General features: G+C 43.9%; 1 protein-coding gene across 1 annotated transcript in view; it reads right to left on the bottom strand.

The window, feature by feature from the left end:
- rgs20 (regulator of G protein signaling 20) overlaps nucleotides 1-14,357 on the bottom strand; it is a 212,816-nt gene that overhangs the window by 184,755 nt on the left and 13,704 nt on the right. The window lies entirely within an intron of this gene.

Below are 14,357 nucleotides of genomic sequence, written 5' to 3'. Positions count from 1 at the left end.
CGGAACCTGGAAATGTTCCAAGTGTCAGGTTCCCGACCCTATTCTGAAAATCCCAGCTATTAAGTATGGCTACTTAGGTGAGACACTAGAGGGTTTGTTGGCATAGTGAAGCCACACATGATATGAGTTAACCATCTCTAGGAGAAAAAGGAAGACAATTGGGGAAGTTGAATTTGAAACAAATGTTTAAAAAGTTTAAGAAAAATTAAGTGTTTCTGTACTTTGAAATAAAACATAAATAAGTTAATTATACGGTAATTTATTAAGAAAAGAAAGCAGAAAACTCAGACAGATTGGCCCAGAATTTGCTGTAACAAATCCATGAATGGAGCCTACCATTAGTTAGACTTGACCTTGCCTGTATAATCACCATGTTATTTTGTGCTGGAAGTGCAAGATGGAAAGGGTACAGTGGCCTCAACAGGACATCTGAGACCTGAGTGAACAGAGAAAGTAACTGTATCTTCTTGACGAATCACATTGAAGGATTGTGAAGTTAACAGCATAAGAACTGAGAGGGAAGTGTAAATAAGAATAGTGAATTCAATGCGAAAGAGAAATAAAGAGAGCAAAAGAAAGTTTGGATTAAGAGAGAGAGGAAAGAAAGATACAGAAATAAAAAGTGTTTAAAAAAAAATTCTCCAGTAGCCATTAAAACCTGAAGGAATGAAACGCCAAAGTTGTATTAGTTAACTTTCAGTGCCAGAGAGGTTGACTGGCAATCATTAGCTTTCTGTGGCAGATTCCTTGTATTTATTGCACAAATACTGGAACTTCACTGCTGCTGAATGTCCTTGAATGGGTAGCTAGACAGCGAGATGATGTTTTTGCAGAGCTAACAGTAGAGAGGTGGGACACCAGCAGCAAATCTTCGGTTTCTATGTTTAATCTCACATTTGACCCTCTTCTGAATTTTCTGTAGCATTTTCACTTAAGTAATTCTAAGTTCTATTAGCCTCTCTGTTACTTTAACAGTACATTTCGGGCCATTATATCAGTTAATGTGCCAAAGTGCTTTCCTGAACTCCAGGGATTCTGAAGGGAAAATCTGAAATTTAAATTAGTCTGAGATTAATGTTCTGTTCTACAGTGCTCTGGGATTTCTGCAGTTTTCCTACAAAGGTGGAGCTTTGTCTGCCATTGGGTTTTGATCTCAGAGGCCTGACATGCAGTATAGATCTCACTTCCCTGTCTCTTCCACTGGTGATAGACTCTCCGGGGTGGCCCTGCAAAGGGGATTTCTCGGGGAATGTAAACGGTGGAACATGAAATCCAGGTGATTTGGGCCTAGACAGGGGCAGCACACTTCAGGTGAATTAAAAGCAAATTACTGCAGATGCTGGAAATCTGAAATAAAAACAAGAAATGCTGGAAATACTCAGCAGGTCTGGCAGCATCTGTGGAGAGAGAAACAGAGTTAACGTTTCAGGTCAGTGACGCTTCATCAGAACTGATGAGTTCTAGTGTGCCATTTCTAATGCTAACAAATGTGAGAAGTAATGCTAACAATCATATGACAAGTCCTCCATGTGTTTAGCGTTGTTTCTTGTGCTATGTTTGGACTGTGTTTGAAATCAACCTGTATGGGTTCACTGGATGAATAAAACTACCAGAACAAACTACTCCACAGTGATAGCTGCAATTAATTTAAATTTCCTTGCACCCGGGGAATTTGCATTCCCTTGGGACAAGATCAAAAAATTGGCTCTATATTGTGCATATAGATTTTTCATTTTGAGAAATCCAGTTTCATAGTTTAGAACATTACCAAATTTGAAAAGAGCAAAAGAGTTGCAGTAGATCAGAAAGTAATGATTAGGTGATGTCACACTCTTGGGTTTTAAGAGACTGATGATTGTGGGAGAAAGGACAGATTGGGGAAAATAAAGAGTTCCAAAGTATTGATTGTATTAAAGAGTCTTGATGTCATGGTGTGGGGTGGAAGAAGAGCATGTAAAACTGTGTTTTTACAAAATATTTGGTTACCCCACACAATAATATCCCCATTTTTAGATTGGCCTCCATTCTCTCACATGGCTGGGAAGCCCTTTTTGATGTCTTTCCTAAGTTAAAGGATACTGTATAAATGCAAGTTGTTGTAGAGCTGGCCAGGAATGCACCAGTTTGCAGCAGTTTGGCATCCTTCCATCTACGAAAAATGATGGACACGTAGCAAACAATTCATTTAGGTAGGGTGGCTTCTCTTGGTGTTGCACAGTGGCGCAGTGGTTAGCACCGCAGCCTCACAGCTCCAGTGACCCCGGTTCGATTCTGGGTACTGCCTGTGTGGAGTTTGCAAGTTCTCCCTGTGACCGTGTGGGTTTCTACTGGATGTTCTGGTTTCCTCCCACAACCAAAGACTTGCGGGTTGATAGGTAAATTGCCCCTAGTATAGGTAGGTGGTAAGGGAATTGAGGGAAGGTGGGGATGTGGTAGGAATATGGGATTAATGTAGGATTAGTATAAATGGGTGGTTGATGGTCGGCACAGACTCGAAGGGCCTGTTTCAGTGCTGTATCTCTAAATAAAAATAAATCTTTGTTGAGAGCTGTGAAGGTCAATCCTTGAGAGGTAGGTTCTTCCAGGCGTGCTGCACATGAAGCTGCCAAGTGATGCTGTGAGTTGTTTTTGACATTGACACCTATTGCCAAGCTGCTGTAGCAATTGGTCATCGTGGTAGTGCACACCAGTCCACAGAATGTGTCACCATTTCCCTCTTTTACCAGTTAGTGACTCCCAGGTGCAACAGTTGACAGTTAAGGACCTTCATGTCACACTTGCATGCATCCTTGAAGCGGAGCTTTGGACGCCCCACTGGTTGACTGGCCCCAGCTACCTCACCATACAGAAGGTCCTTGGGAATGTGACCATCTTCCACCCTGCAGACGTGTCTGATCCACTAAAGCTGCCTCTGTTTGATTAGTGCCAACACAATGGGAACTCTGCCTTTGAGAGGACTACCACATCTGTGATTTTGTCCTGCCAGGATATACCCATTATTCACCACAGACAGCAAAGATGGAAATTACTGAGCCAAGGATGCATCAGGTTGATTATGTTCCTATATGTAATATGCAAAATTTTTACAAAAGGTTGCAGACCATAAGGCATAATGTTCATAATGTTTTAATGAATCTTGGCTCAGTGGTAGTACCAGTCATGGAGAGTCAGAGTCATAGAGTCATAGCATACATACAGCACAGAAACAGGCCCTTCGGCCCACCATGTCCACGTCGGCCATCAAGCCAATCTATTCTAATCCCGTTTTCCAGCACTTGGCCCGTAGCCTTGTATGCTATGGCATTTCAAGTGCTCCTCTAAATATTTCTTAAATGTTGTGAGGGTTATAGAGTCACTGAGTCAGAAGATTATGGGTTCAAAACCCCTTCCAGAACTTGAATGCACAATAATATAGTTATTTGTATATCAAATAACCACTGTACCATTTTTGTAGAATCCTACAATTTTTCATACGGAATATCTCTGAATTTTATCTTTGCATTTCTTGTTTCTATTTCCAACAATTAACATTGTAAGAGAAATTGAACACTTTGGCTGGGATCTTGTGGAGGTGGCGGGGCTCCTGCTGCCAGCTCAGAAAGGCAGGGGGAATGCCCACCTTGGCCTTTTCGCAACCCCACCCACACGATCCATTGTTCCGGAGGTAAAGTTTTTGTCATCGGGATCTCTGTCCCTCTACAGGCAGGGATCCCACCTCCAGAGCTGCCAGTCAATCAGAGGGCCAGCAATTCAGCTGTATCAGCAGGGCCACCGAAGGCGGTGACCACTGCCACAGCGCTGGACCTGGGTCCAAGGCTCTGGAACCCCAGACCTCAGGTAACAAAGAACAAAGAACGAAGAAAATTACAGCACAGGAACAGGCCCTTCGGCCCTCCAAGCCTGCGCCGATCCAGATCCTCTATCTAAACCTGTCGCCTATTTTCTAAGGGCCTGTATCTCTTTGCTTCCTGCCCATTCATGTATCTGTCTAGATACATCTTAAAAGACGCTATCGTGCCCGCGTCTACCAGCTTCGCTGGCAATGCGTTCCATGCACCCACCACCCTCTGCGTAAAGAACTTTCCACGCATATCCCCCCTAAACTTTTCCCCTCTCACTTTGAACTCGTGACCCCTAGTAATTGAATCCCCCACTCTGGGAAAAAGCTTCTTGCTATCCACCCTGTCCATATTTCTCATGATTTTGTACACCTCAGTCAGGTCCCCCCTCAACCTCCGTCTTTCTAATGAAAATAATCCTAATCTATTCAACCTCTCTTCATAGCTAGCACCCTCCATACCAGGCAACATCCTGGTGAACCTCCTCTGCACCCTCTCCAAAGCATCCACATCCTTTTGGTAATGTGGCGACCAGAACTGCACGCAGTATTCCAAATGTGGCCGAACCAAAGTCCTATACAACTGTAACATGACCTGCCAACTCTTGTACTCAATACCCCGTCCGATGAAGGAAAGCGTGCCGTATGCCTTCTTGACTACTCTATTGACCTGCGTTGCCACCTTCAGGGAACAGTGGACCTGAACACCCAAATCTCTCTGTACATCAATTTTCCCCAGGACTTTTCCACTTACTGTATAGTTCACTCTTGAATTGGCTCTTCCAAAATGCATCACCTCGCATTTGCCCTGATTGAACTCCATCTGCCATTTCTCTGCCCAACTCTCCAATCTATCTATATTCTGCTGTATTCTCTGACAGTCCCCTTCACTATCTGCTACTCCACCAATCTTAGTGTCGTCTGCAACCTTGCTGATCAGACCACCTATATTTTCCTCCAAATCATTTATGTATATCACAAACAACAGTGGTCCCAGCACGGATCCCTGTGGAACACCACTGGTCACACGTCTCCATTTTGAGAAACTCCCTTCCACTACTACTCTCTGTCTCCTGTTGCCCAGCCAGTTCTTTATCCATCTAGCTAGTACACCCTGGACCCCATGCGACTTCACTTTCTCCACCAGCCTACCATGGGGAACCTTATCAAACGCCTTACTGAAGTCCATGTATATGACATCTACAGCCCTTCCCTCATCAATCAACTTTGTCACTTCCTCAAAGAATTCTATTAAGTTGGTAAGTGAGGTGGGGTTACCAGGGCCAGTCCAGAAGGCCCTGGTGAGGTGGGGTGGGGGGTGGTGCATGAGCGTGAAGTTCAGGGGGAGTGGGGGTCCATAGAGGTGGATGCTTTGCTGGCAAGGGTCCTTTGTGGGCCACAGATTGCCCACGGAGGAAGGACCCCCTCCCAAGTCTGCAGGGAATGTGTCCTCCCTGCATTGCGGAGGCACCCCTGTCGCTGATAAGATCCCAGCGGCGGCGGGAAGAGGCCCCAAGTGGCCATTAATAGGCCACTTCAGGGCATCAATTAGCACCTAAGCAGAAGGCTGTTGTCAGCCTATCCCGCCCCCAGCAAAATCTTTTGACGACGGGGTTGCAACAGGCCCTCAGGGCCCCTTGCCACCCGTCATGATTCTATGGGCCCCCCTTGCCTCCGACCCCAACTCAGTGGGGCCCATAAAATCCAGCCCTTTGTTTGCACTTGCCAAACACTGCATTCATTTAACAGTTCTTAGTGTGACACTTCAGTCCAGTACTGATGGGGAACTGCACTATCTGACATGCCATCTTTAGGATGAGACATCAAACTGAGGCTTCGTCTGTCTTCTCAGGTGGACGTGAAAGATCCCATGTCACTTCTTGAAAACAGCACAGGATTTCTTCCAAAAATATACATTCCAGAAAATGTTTTCTCACAATATATTACACATTACCTGCAGCTACATGTGAGGCACTTAGAAACAGTTTTGCTCTTTCCTTGTTTAACATGTATTGCCATGCTACAGTCGGTAAACATTCCACCTGCAAATTACAACTGGAAATCATTTTTTCACTATGGACACCTTTAAAGTTGTACCTTGAACAATTCTTCAGACAAAGTACAAATCACATTTATTTACTCACACACATGCTGTAACGTAAGGTGGGTTCCTGGGTTTGGTGCATTTGAGACTTCAACATCTCAACAGTACTTCTTTCCTTGAAGCACAAATTGGCTTATTGCATGAGGGAGCAAAAGAAGACTGAAGAAATGTTCACAAGTTTCAGCCCACAGTCATTGAAGAGAGCACTCCGGATATAATTGAAATTGAGAATACAGAGGAAGTGGGGGAGATGAAGCTGAAGGCTAGTGTCATCCATTTCCTTCTTCTCTCCTGATTCACTCTCTTGTACCCTCAAGCACACCACCATGAGACAGTGTATGTTGAAATGGAAATATAGGGCTGAATTTTATATCGGCGATGAGGGTCCCGATGACGGGCTGGAAGGTTGGTGGCAACCCCACCTCTGCCCTCTATTGGACACCCCCCCCCCAGCTGAATTCAACAGCTGGCAAGTAATTAACTGCCTGCTGCCAGGGATGCGGTCCCCTTTAAGGGACAAGATCCCATTCCCAAGGTCTGGCAGCCAATCGGAGGGCTGGCAGCCTAGCAGTATGAGCAGTACCACCAGGAGCGGTGGCCGTTGCTGGTACTGCAGGAGTGCTGAAGCAGCTAAGATGGGGGAGGCCCAGAGACCAAGGTAAATGAAGTCGATGTCACGGGGACCAGTCAGGCAGGCTTTGGCGAGGGGTTGGAGGGGTAGTTGAGGAGGGCAGAGGGTGGGGGTCTTGCTACGGGGGGGTGGCCTTTGCTGCCAGGAGGGCCCTCCGTGCGCCATGGATTTCCCCCAGAGGAGGGAACCCTTCTGAGCCCACTATGAGGCCGTCAGGTCTCAACTCGCCAGGTCTTACCTGGCAGTGTCTCCACGCAGTGGTGGGCCCTTCTGACATTGGCTAAGTGCCAGTGGAGGTGGGAGGCAGCCCTTAAGTGGCCCTTAATGGGCCAATTAAATGGCTTAATTGGCCACCCAGCAGACCTCTCACCCACCATGGTGCCTGCTGTGGGCAAAATGACATGGGGGCAGGACAATGTCAGGCACCCTGCTTGACACCAATTCATGTCATTTTGTCTGGGAGCCTTGCAGCCAAATGTTTATCATGTGTTCCTATTTGGAAATTGGAAGAAGGTAGCACCTCACACAATATTGAGTATCGGAAGATATATCTACCCTAGTGTGAAGGAACTCTCGTATCTTCCTATGTAACTGGACTGATTACAGACCATGGTGGAATTTTATGTTCTCCCCCATGTTGGGTTTCGAGGGATGTCCCTCATTAAAACTGCCTGATCAAGGGACCCAGCATCAGGAAGGGGGGTGCCGCACTGAGCTACCCCATTGTCTTTGCTGCCGACCCCCCTCCTGCACTGACTTATCTGTGGCCTGGGTCCAGTGCCTGTGGTGAGTCCTGTACCTGCAGCAGCCACTGCCTTCACAGTGCCGCTGCTCAGTGAAGGAGCTGTTGGCCTCTCAGCAGGCAGGACTTCCGTCACCAGGGTCCTTAATTCCAGGAAGGCCAGCCACTGTCCACTTGTGCCTAATCGGTACGTCATCTGGCAGGCCTTTCCCAGAGGGGCGATGCAGGGCTCTCGGTGATGCTTTAGCCGGTGGTCAAGACTCCCGTTGCCAAGATGAAATCCAGCCCAGAAGGAGAAACTGCAGTTGCAGAAGCAGGAAACTATTGATAAGAGAGCTAAGTTCTTTGTTGCCGTGCACATTGATTCAGACCTTATATAATAGATGGTTGTCAACTGAGCCTGATCATCCATTGGAATCATTAGATACTGTGCACAACAACCTGCAAGATCAGGTCTGCTGGGTGGGAAAACCTGTGTACAAAGATGTAGCTGGGGATGAGAGAGAAAGTGGGAGGGAGAGATCTTATGGGGGAGAGGGGAGCATTTGCGGAGAGGAGATCACATGGGAGAGACATCAAATCAATTGGCTGATCAGTGGGAGCGGTGAGATATTTGATTGTGGGGTGTTGGGAGGGAGGCTGATCATGACGAGTGAGACTGATCATAACAGGTTAGCTTGAGGAAGGGTGGGGGGAAGCTCTTCTGCTCCTCCTGACCCTCAAGCAGTTCTGGAAAAGCACTTAGCTGCTGGATCCAACAGTTTTTGCCCCCCTTTAGTTGGAGAGTTTCTTGAGCCCTGGGAAGACCAGTCCACAGCCATTAAATCCACATGGCTGCTAAAATCTGAGGCATGCTGCCTCATTTAAATATTATAATTACTGACCCACTTCTCGAGAGCAGGTTACTTGCCAGACCTTGTTAAACACAAGTAGATACATTCACGGCAGGTTGGGTTCACATTCCTGATTTTTAAAAATTTAGACCCTGACTCCTCCCTGCCTATCGGGAAAGGGGTGGGGGAGGTAAAATTCCTCCTGTGCTATTTACCTCCAGATTTACGTATAAATTAAAACAAGTGTCGTAAGTACAACGGAGGTGGCAGAAGAAAACTAAGTGAAATTAAAAGGAATGAGGACAATTCAAGAGAAATTTCACAATTGTCAGCCTTTTTCAAAGTTGAAAGACAGGGGACTAAGTAGAGGCAGACAAAAATAAAAGGAAAGGAAATTCAAGGTGCAGGCCTGAGACTGTGGGTAAATATTGTGCCAGTCAAATATAACAAGCACTTGAAGAACCAACTAGAGAACAGGCCATCTAGACTGGGTATTGTGTAATGAGAGAGGAATAATTGACAATCTAGTGGTGCAAGACCCCTTGGGGATGAGCGACCATAATACGATAGAATTCTTCATCAAGATGGAATGTGACGTAGTTGATTCTGAGACAAGGGTCCTGAATCTTAGTAAAGGAAACTATGAGATGCGAGTTGGCCATGACGGATTGGGAAGCGTTACTTAAAGGGATGACAGTGGATAGGCAATGGCAAACATTTAAAGAGCACATTGATGAACTGCAACAATTATTTATCCCTGTCTGACGCAAAAGTAAAATGGGAAAGGTAGCAACCAATGCTTACAAGGGAAATTAGAGATAGCATTAGATCCAAGGAAGACACAATCTGGAATCTGCCAGAAAAAACAACAGACCTGAGGATTGGGAGCAGTTTAGAATTCAGCAAAGGAGGACCAAGGGATTGATTAAGAAGGGGAAAATAGAGTACGAGAGCAAGCTTGCGGGGAACATAAAAGCTGACTGTAAAAGTTTCTATAGGTATGTGAAGAGAAAAAGATTGGTGAAGACAAATGTAGGCCCCTTACAGTCAGAAACAGGGGAATTTATTATGGGGAACGAAGAAATGGCTGACCAACTAAATGCATACTTTGGTTCTGTCTTCACAAAGGAGGACACAAATATCATACCAGAAATGTTGTGGAACACAGGGCTTAGTGAGAGAGAGGAACTGAAGAAAACCAGTATTAGTAGAGAAATGGTGTTGGGGAAATTGATGGGATTGAAGGCCGATAAATCCCCAGGGCCTGATGGTATGCATCCCAGAGTACTTAAGGAAGTGGCCCTAGGAATAGTGGAAGTATTGGTGGTCATCTTCCAAGATTCTATAGATGCTGGAACAGTTCCTACAGATTGGAGGGTAGCTAATGTAACTCCACTATTTAAAAAGGGAGGTAGAGAGAACGCAGGGAATTATAGAGCAGTCAGCCTGACGTCGGTAGTGGGAAAAATTCTAGAGTCCATTATCAAAGATTTTATAGCAGAGCACTTAGAGAACAGTGGTAGAATCGGGTAGAGTCAGCATGGATTTACGAAAGGGAAATCATGCTTGACAAATCTATGAGAATTCTTCGAGGATGTAACTAGCAGAGTTGATGAGGGGGAACCAGTGGATGTGGTTTATTTGGACTTTCAGAAGGCTTTCGACAAAGTCGCAAATAAGAGATTAGCATGTAAAATTAAAGCACATGGGATTGGGGGTAGTATATTGCGCTGGATAGAAAATTGGTTGGCAGACAGGAAACAAAGAGTAGGGATAAATGGGTCTTTTTCCGAATGGCAGGCAGTGACTAGTGGGGTACCGTAGGGATCGGTGCTAGGACCCCAGCTATTCACAATATATATTCATGATTTAGATGAGGGAACTAAATGTAACATCTCCAAATTTGCAGATGACACAAAACTGGGTGAGAGGGTGAGTTGTGAGGAGGATGCAGAGAGCCTTCAGGGTGATTTGGACAAATTGAGTGAGTGGGCTAATGCATGGCAGATGCAGTATAATGTGGATAAATGTGAGGTTATCCACTTTGGTAGCAAAAACAGGAAGGCAGATTATTATCTGAATGGCTATAAACTGAGAGGGGGGAAAATGCAGCGAGACCTTGGTGTTCTCGTACACCAGTCGCTGACGGTAAGCATGCAGGTGCAACAGGCGGTAAAAAAGGCAAATGGTATGTTGGCCTTCATAGTGAGAGGATTAGAGTACAGGAGCAGGGATGTCTTGCTGCAATTATACAGGGCCTTGATGAGGCCACACCTGGAATATTGTGTACAGTTTTGATCTCCTTATCTGAGGAAGGCTGTTCTTGCTATAGAGGGAGTGCAGCGAAGGTTTATCAGACTGTTTCCTGGAATGGCGGGACTGATTTATGAGGAGAGATTGAGTCGGTTCGGATTATATTCGCTGGATTTCAGAAGAGTGAGGGGGATCTCATAGAAATCTATAAAATTCTAACAGGACTTGACAGGGTAGATGCAGGAAGGATGTTCCCGATGGTGGGGGAATCCAGAAGCAGGGGTCATAGTCTAAGGATACGGGGTAAACCTTTCAGGACTGAGATGAGGAGAAATTTCTTCACCCAGAGAGTGGTGAGCCTATGGAATTCTCTACCACAGAAAGCAGTTAAGGCCAAAACATTGTATGTTTTCAAGAAGGAGTTAGGTATAGCTCTTGGGTCTAAAGGGATCAAAGGGTATGGGGAGAAAGTGGGAACAGGTTACTGAGTTGGATGATCAGCCATGATCATAATGAATGGCCGAGCAGGCTCGAAGGGACAAATGGCCGAATGGCCTACTCCTGCTCCTATTTTCTATGTTTCTATGTTTCTAAGCACTTTGATGGCTGCTGTAGTTGAATTAGTGCTGCATAAGGTGCTTACATGGCTGGTAGTGCCATTCCACAGCATAGGTCAGTATTACAGAATTAAAGCCACAATTTCCCTTTGGATGAGAAAGTTACGTGGTAGCTGCAGGTGTGACCGATCAGGGTATGATGGCTGTTAATTGCTCTGATTTTTTTTTATTCATTCATGGAATGTGGGCTTTGCTGGCCAGGCCAGCATTTATTGCCCATCCCTAATTCCCCTTGAGAAAGTGGTGGTGAGCTGCCTTCTTGAACCACTGCAGTCCGAGTCGGGTAGGTACTCCAACAGTGCTGTTCGGAAGGGAGTTCCAGGATTTTGACCCAGTGACAGTGAAGGAACGGCGATATAGTTCCAAGTCAGGATGATGTGTGGCTTGGAGGGGAACTTGCAGGTGGTGGTGTTCCCATGCATCTCCTGCCCTTGTCCTTCTAGATGGTAGAGGTCGTGGGTTTGGAAGGTGCAGTCTAAGGATCTTGGTGTGTTGCTTCTTTCAAGCAGTGCCACTGAAAGCAAGACATATTGCAGGCGAATCTCCTACTTCTCCCAGTTGACTGCTGCATCTTAGGCAGAAGAACCATGGAAACTGGAAAAATGCTGTAAATGCTCCTTCCAGCCCTATAAAAATAAATGAAAATTTATCAGCTGGGGCATCTCTTCAGCTGGAATGTCAGATGATGCAGGGTGGAACATTTGCAATGCATGCTCTTCCCCGTACAGTCCTAAAATGGGAATCGAGGTCTTATGTATGTCATGGGGCACTGATTTTTATATTAAAAGGGATTAAAGTCTGACTCCGGTGCTCCAGCCATCCAGTGCCAGGTCCTGGGAAAGATGGGGTCTGCCATATTGTTGGTGGGAACAGTGCGGTCAATCCCCATCATTCTATGTATGTGTCCTTTTAAATCTCTTATTAAATCGACAAGCATTTAACTGAAAAATTGCCATCTGAGGCCAACATTTTAGGGGAAAAATACAGATAAAGAAAGAACTTGAATTCATTCTGCTGGTAAAGATGGCAAGAAGCATTTTGTGGAAAAACGTTGTGGGAGAAAGCAGAATATGTAGAATGCAAAGCATTCAATACTGTTTTCAAGGATCTATCCAGAAAATGTAGTTGCCATTATCAGGAGAATAAAAGATAAAACTGCAAATGCTGGTATTCTGAAATAAAAACAGAAAATGCATGAAATATACAAGAAGGTGATCAGTATCTGCAAGGGGAAAGGACTGGTTTTGACATACCTTCATCAGAACTGATGACCGAAAGATAGGCATTTTAGTAAAGGTTGGATAAAAAAGTGAAGGAAAAGAAAGGGGAGAATCAACAGATACAGCAATTGCAGCAAGAGAGCTAATGGATAAATGACCTGGAAACTGAACAGCCTCTCCATATACCACAAGCACTGTGAAGAAAATGGAAGGTGTAGCTGAAGTCTGAATTTACTTAAGTCAGTATTCCCAACATCTGCTTCTTTCCAGCATTTATTATCACCTGGATGTCCTATCCAGAAATAGTGCCACATTTCTCATAAAGAAAATCAAAATGCCGCACACTGCTGACATGGATTTAAAAGATTTACTTCTCTCTCATTTTTATTTGCTTTGCCCTCCTATTTAGGTTCCCCACATCATCCACATTTCCCAGTTCAATAAACAAGATATGACATGAAGATTCTGATAGCCACTCTTAACTGCAAAATATAGCTCCAACTGCCTTCTTACAGTTTTCACAATGTTATACCCTCATTTGAATAAGTATTAATATCAATGAATGGGTTAAAAATAGAAATGTGCCAAAAATGACATGATTTTTCACAGCAGTCATATTATAAGTGAGAATTCTTCCTATGACGTAGCTTTTAGCGAGATCTATGAAATTCAATTCATAACTTCAAAATAGAGTACAAATTCCTTTTGCCAGTATTATTAACATACTCATGCCAAGTTCATCTCAGATATTTTAAGGGAGCCTTTAATCCACTTAAAATAAATAAACTAATACCTCTATTAAAAATAGATGAGCTAGGAATCTGAATTCATCAAATGTTTGTGCAATCACATTCCCAACAGTAGTTTCTACCCTGATGTTTCAAAAGGAGTGGGAGGTTTGCAGCAGCAATGTGCAGTGAGCCAAACAGGTTTTTTCCCTTTGGTTTCTGCAGCAATATATATAGCCTTATTTTATGTTGTGAATTATCTAATGTTTTGCTGAACTAAGACTCTCAGTCCATGGTATGTTAGTGTGTTGATGTTTTAGATTACATTTTTGAAAAGTTAGCAAAACTATATAAAGTCAAATTTGAACTGTCAGTCAATGTCACTTAAACTGACTTACAACTACACTGACATTACTGGCAGTCAAAACTGGAGTAACAAAATGTTTGATGACAGTGTGAAGTTGGCATTTTATGGAATATTATATACCCTTAGGAAATTATCAGTTTTAAAATGTATCCTTTGAGGGTTCAGTGAACTACAACAATTATAAGAGAGAAAAATAAATGTGTTTCCTTATCTTGTTGTCTTATTCATTTATAAGAAGGTGGCGTTCGTATTCTTTACGCTAAAATGTAGAAGGATAGAATTTTTGAAGAAATTACTGATTGAAAGATTCTATATTTTCTATTTTATGACATTCAGAATTTCCAAATCAAAATTAGGCACTTTGGTAAATGCTGGTGATTTATATTTTTGAAAGCTGAAAAGGAAATGAAGGGGTAAATGATTAACATCTGACTGGAATCATTAGAATTTCCTTCATTAGTCCTCAGGTGTTTTGGTCGAAAAACAGAAAGTGCTGGAAATACTCAGCAGGTCTGGCAGCATCTGTGGAATGAACCATGTGTAATGCCACTTGAGCAACATCACTGCACTGGGATTGCACACAATTTGGTTCTGATCCAATTTCTAGCCTCACATTTCATTTATACCAGATATTTTCGTTACCCAGCAGTTACAATTAGAAGCTTAGACTGAATGAAAAGAAAATCTACAACTCTGAGAGGCAGTATTCTTGAGCCACAACATAAACAAGTTGCATTAATTAAGTAACTGTGAGAACCATGGTGTGACATTACGTCCTGATTGACGTATCCCTGTTTGTGAGCTAAAGTGCTGTTATTCTATTGCCCACCACCCTTGTCACTACTACTCCCCGCCCCATTACCCCCAGCACATATTTCTTCGGGTGTTTTGATTATCCTATTAACTGACTAGTAGTGTATCAAAAATGAAAATGTTTAAAAAATGTCATTAATTGAAGCTCCTTTAAATTTTTTTTTTAGGGAATGCCAACCACAGGAAATTTCACAGACAGTATTAGAAAAGT

The sequence above is a fragment of the Heterodontus francisci genome, chromosome 5 (genome assembly GCF_036365525.1).
Source record: "Heterodontus francisci isolate sHetFra1 chromosome 5, sHetFra1.hap1, whole genome shotgun sequence".
Lineage (NCBI taxonomy): Eukaryota > Metazoa > Chordata > Chondrichthyes > Heterodontiformes > Heterodontidae > Heterodontus > Heterodontus francisci.
Note: the sequence above shows the minus strand (reverse complement) of the source record. Positions and strands in the feature narration are given on the sequence as shown.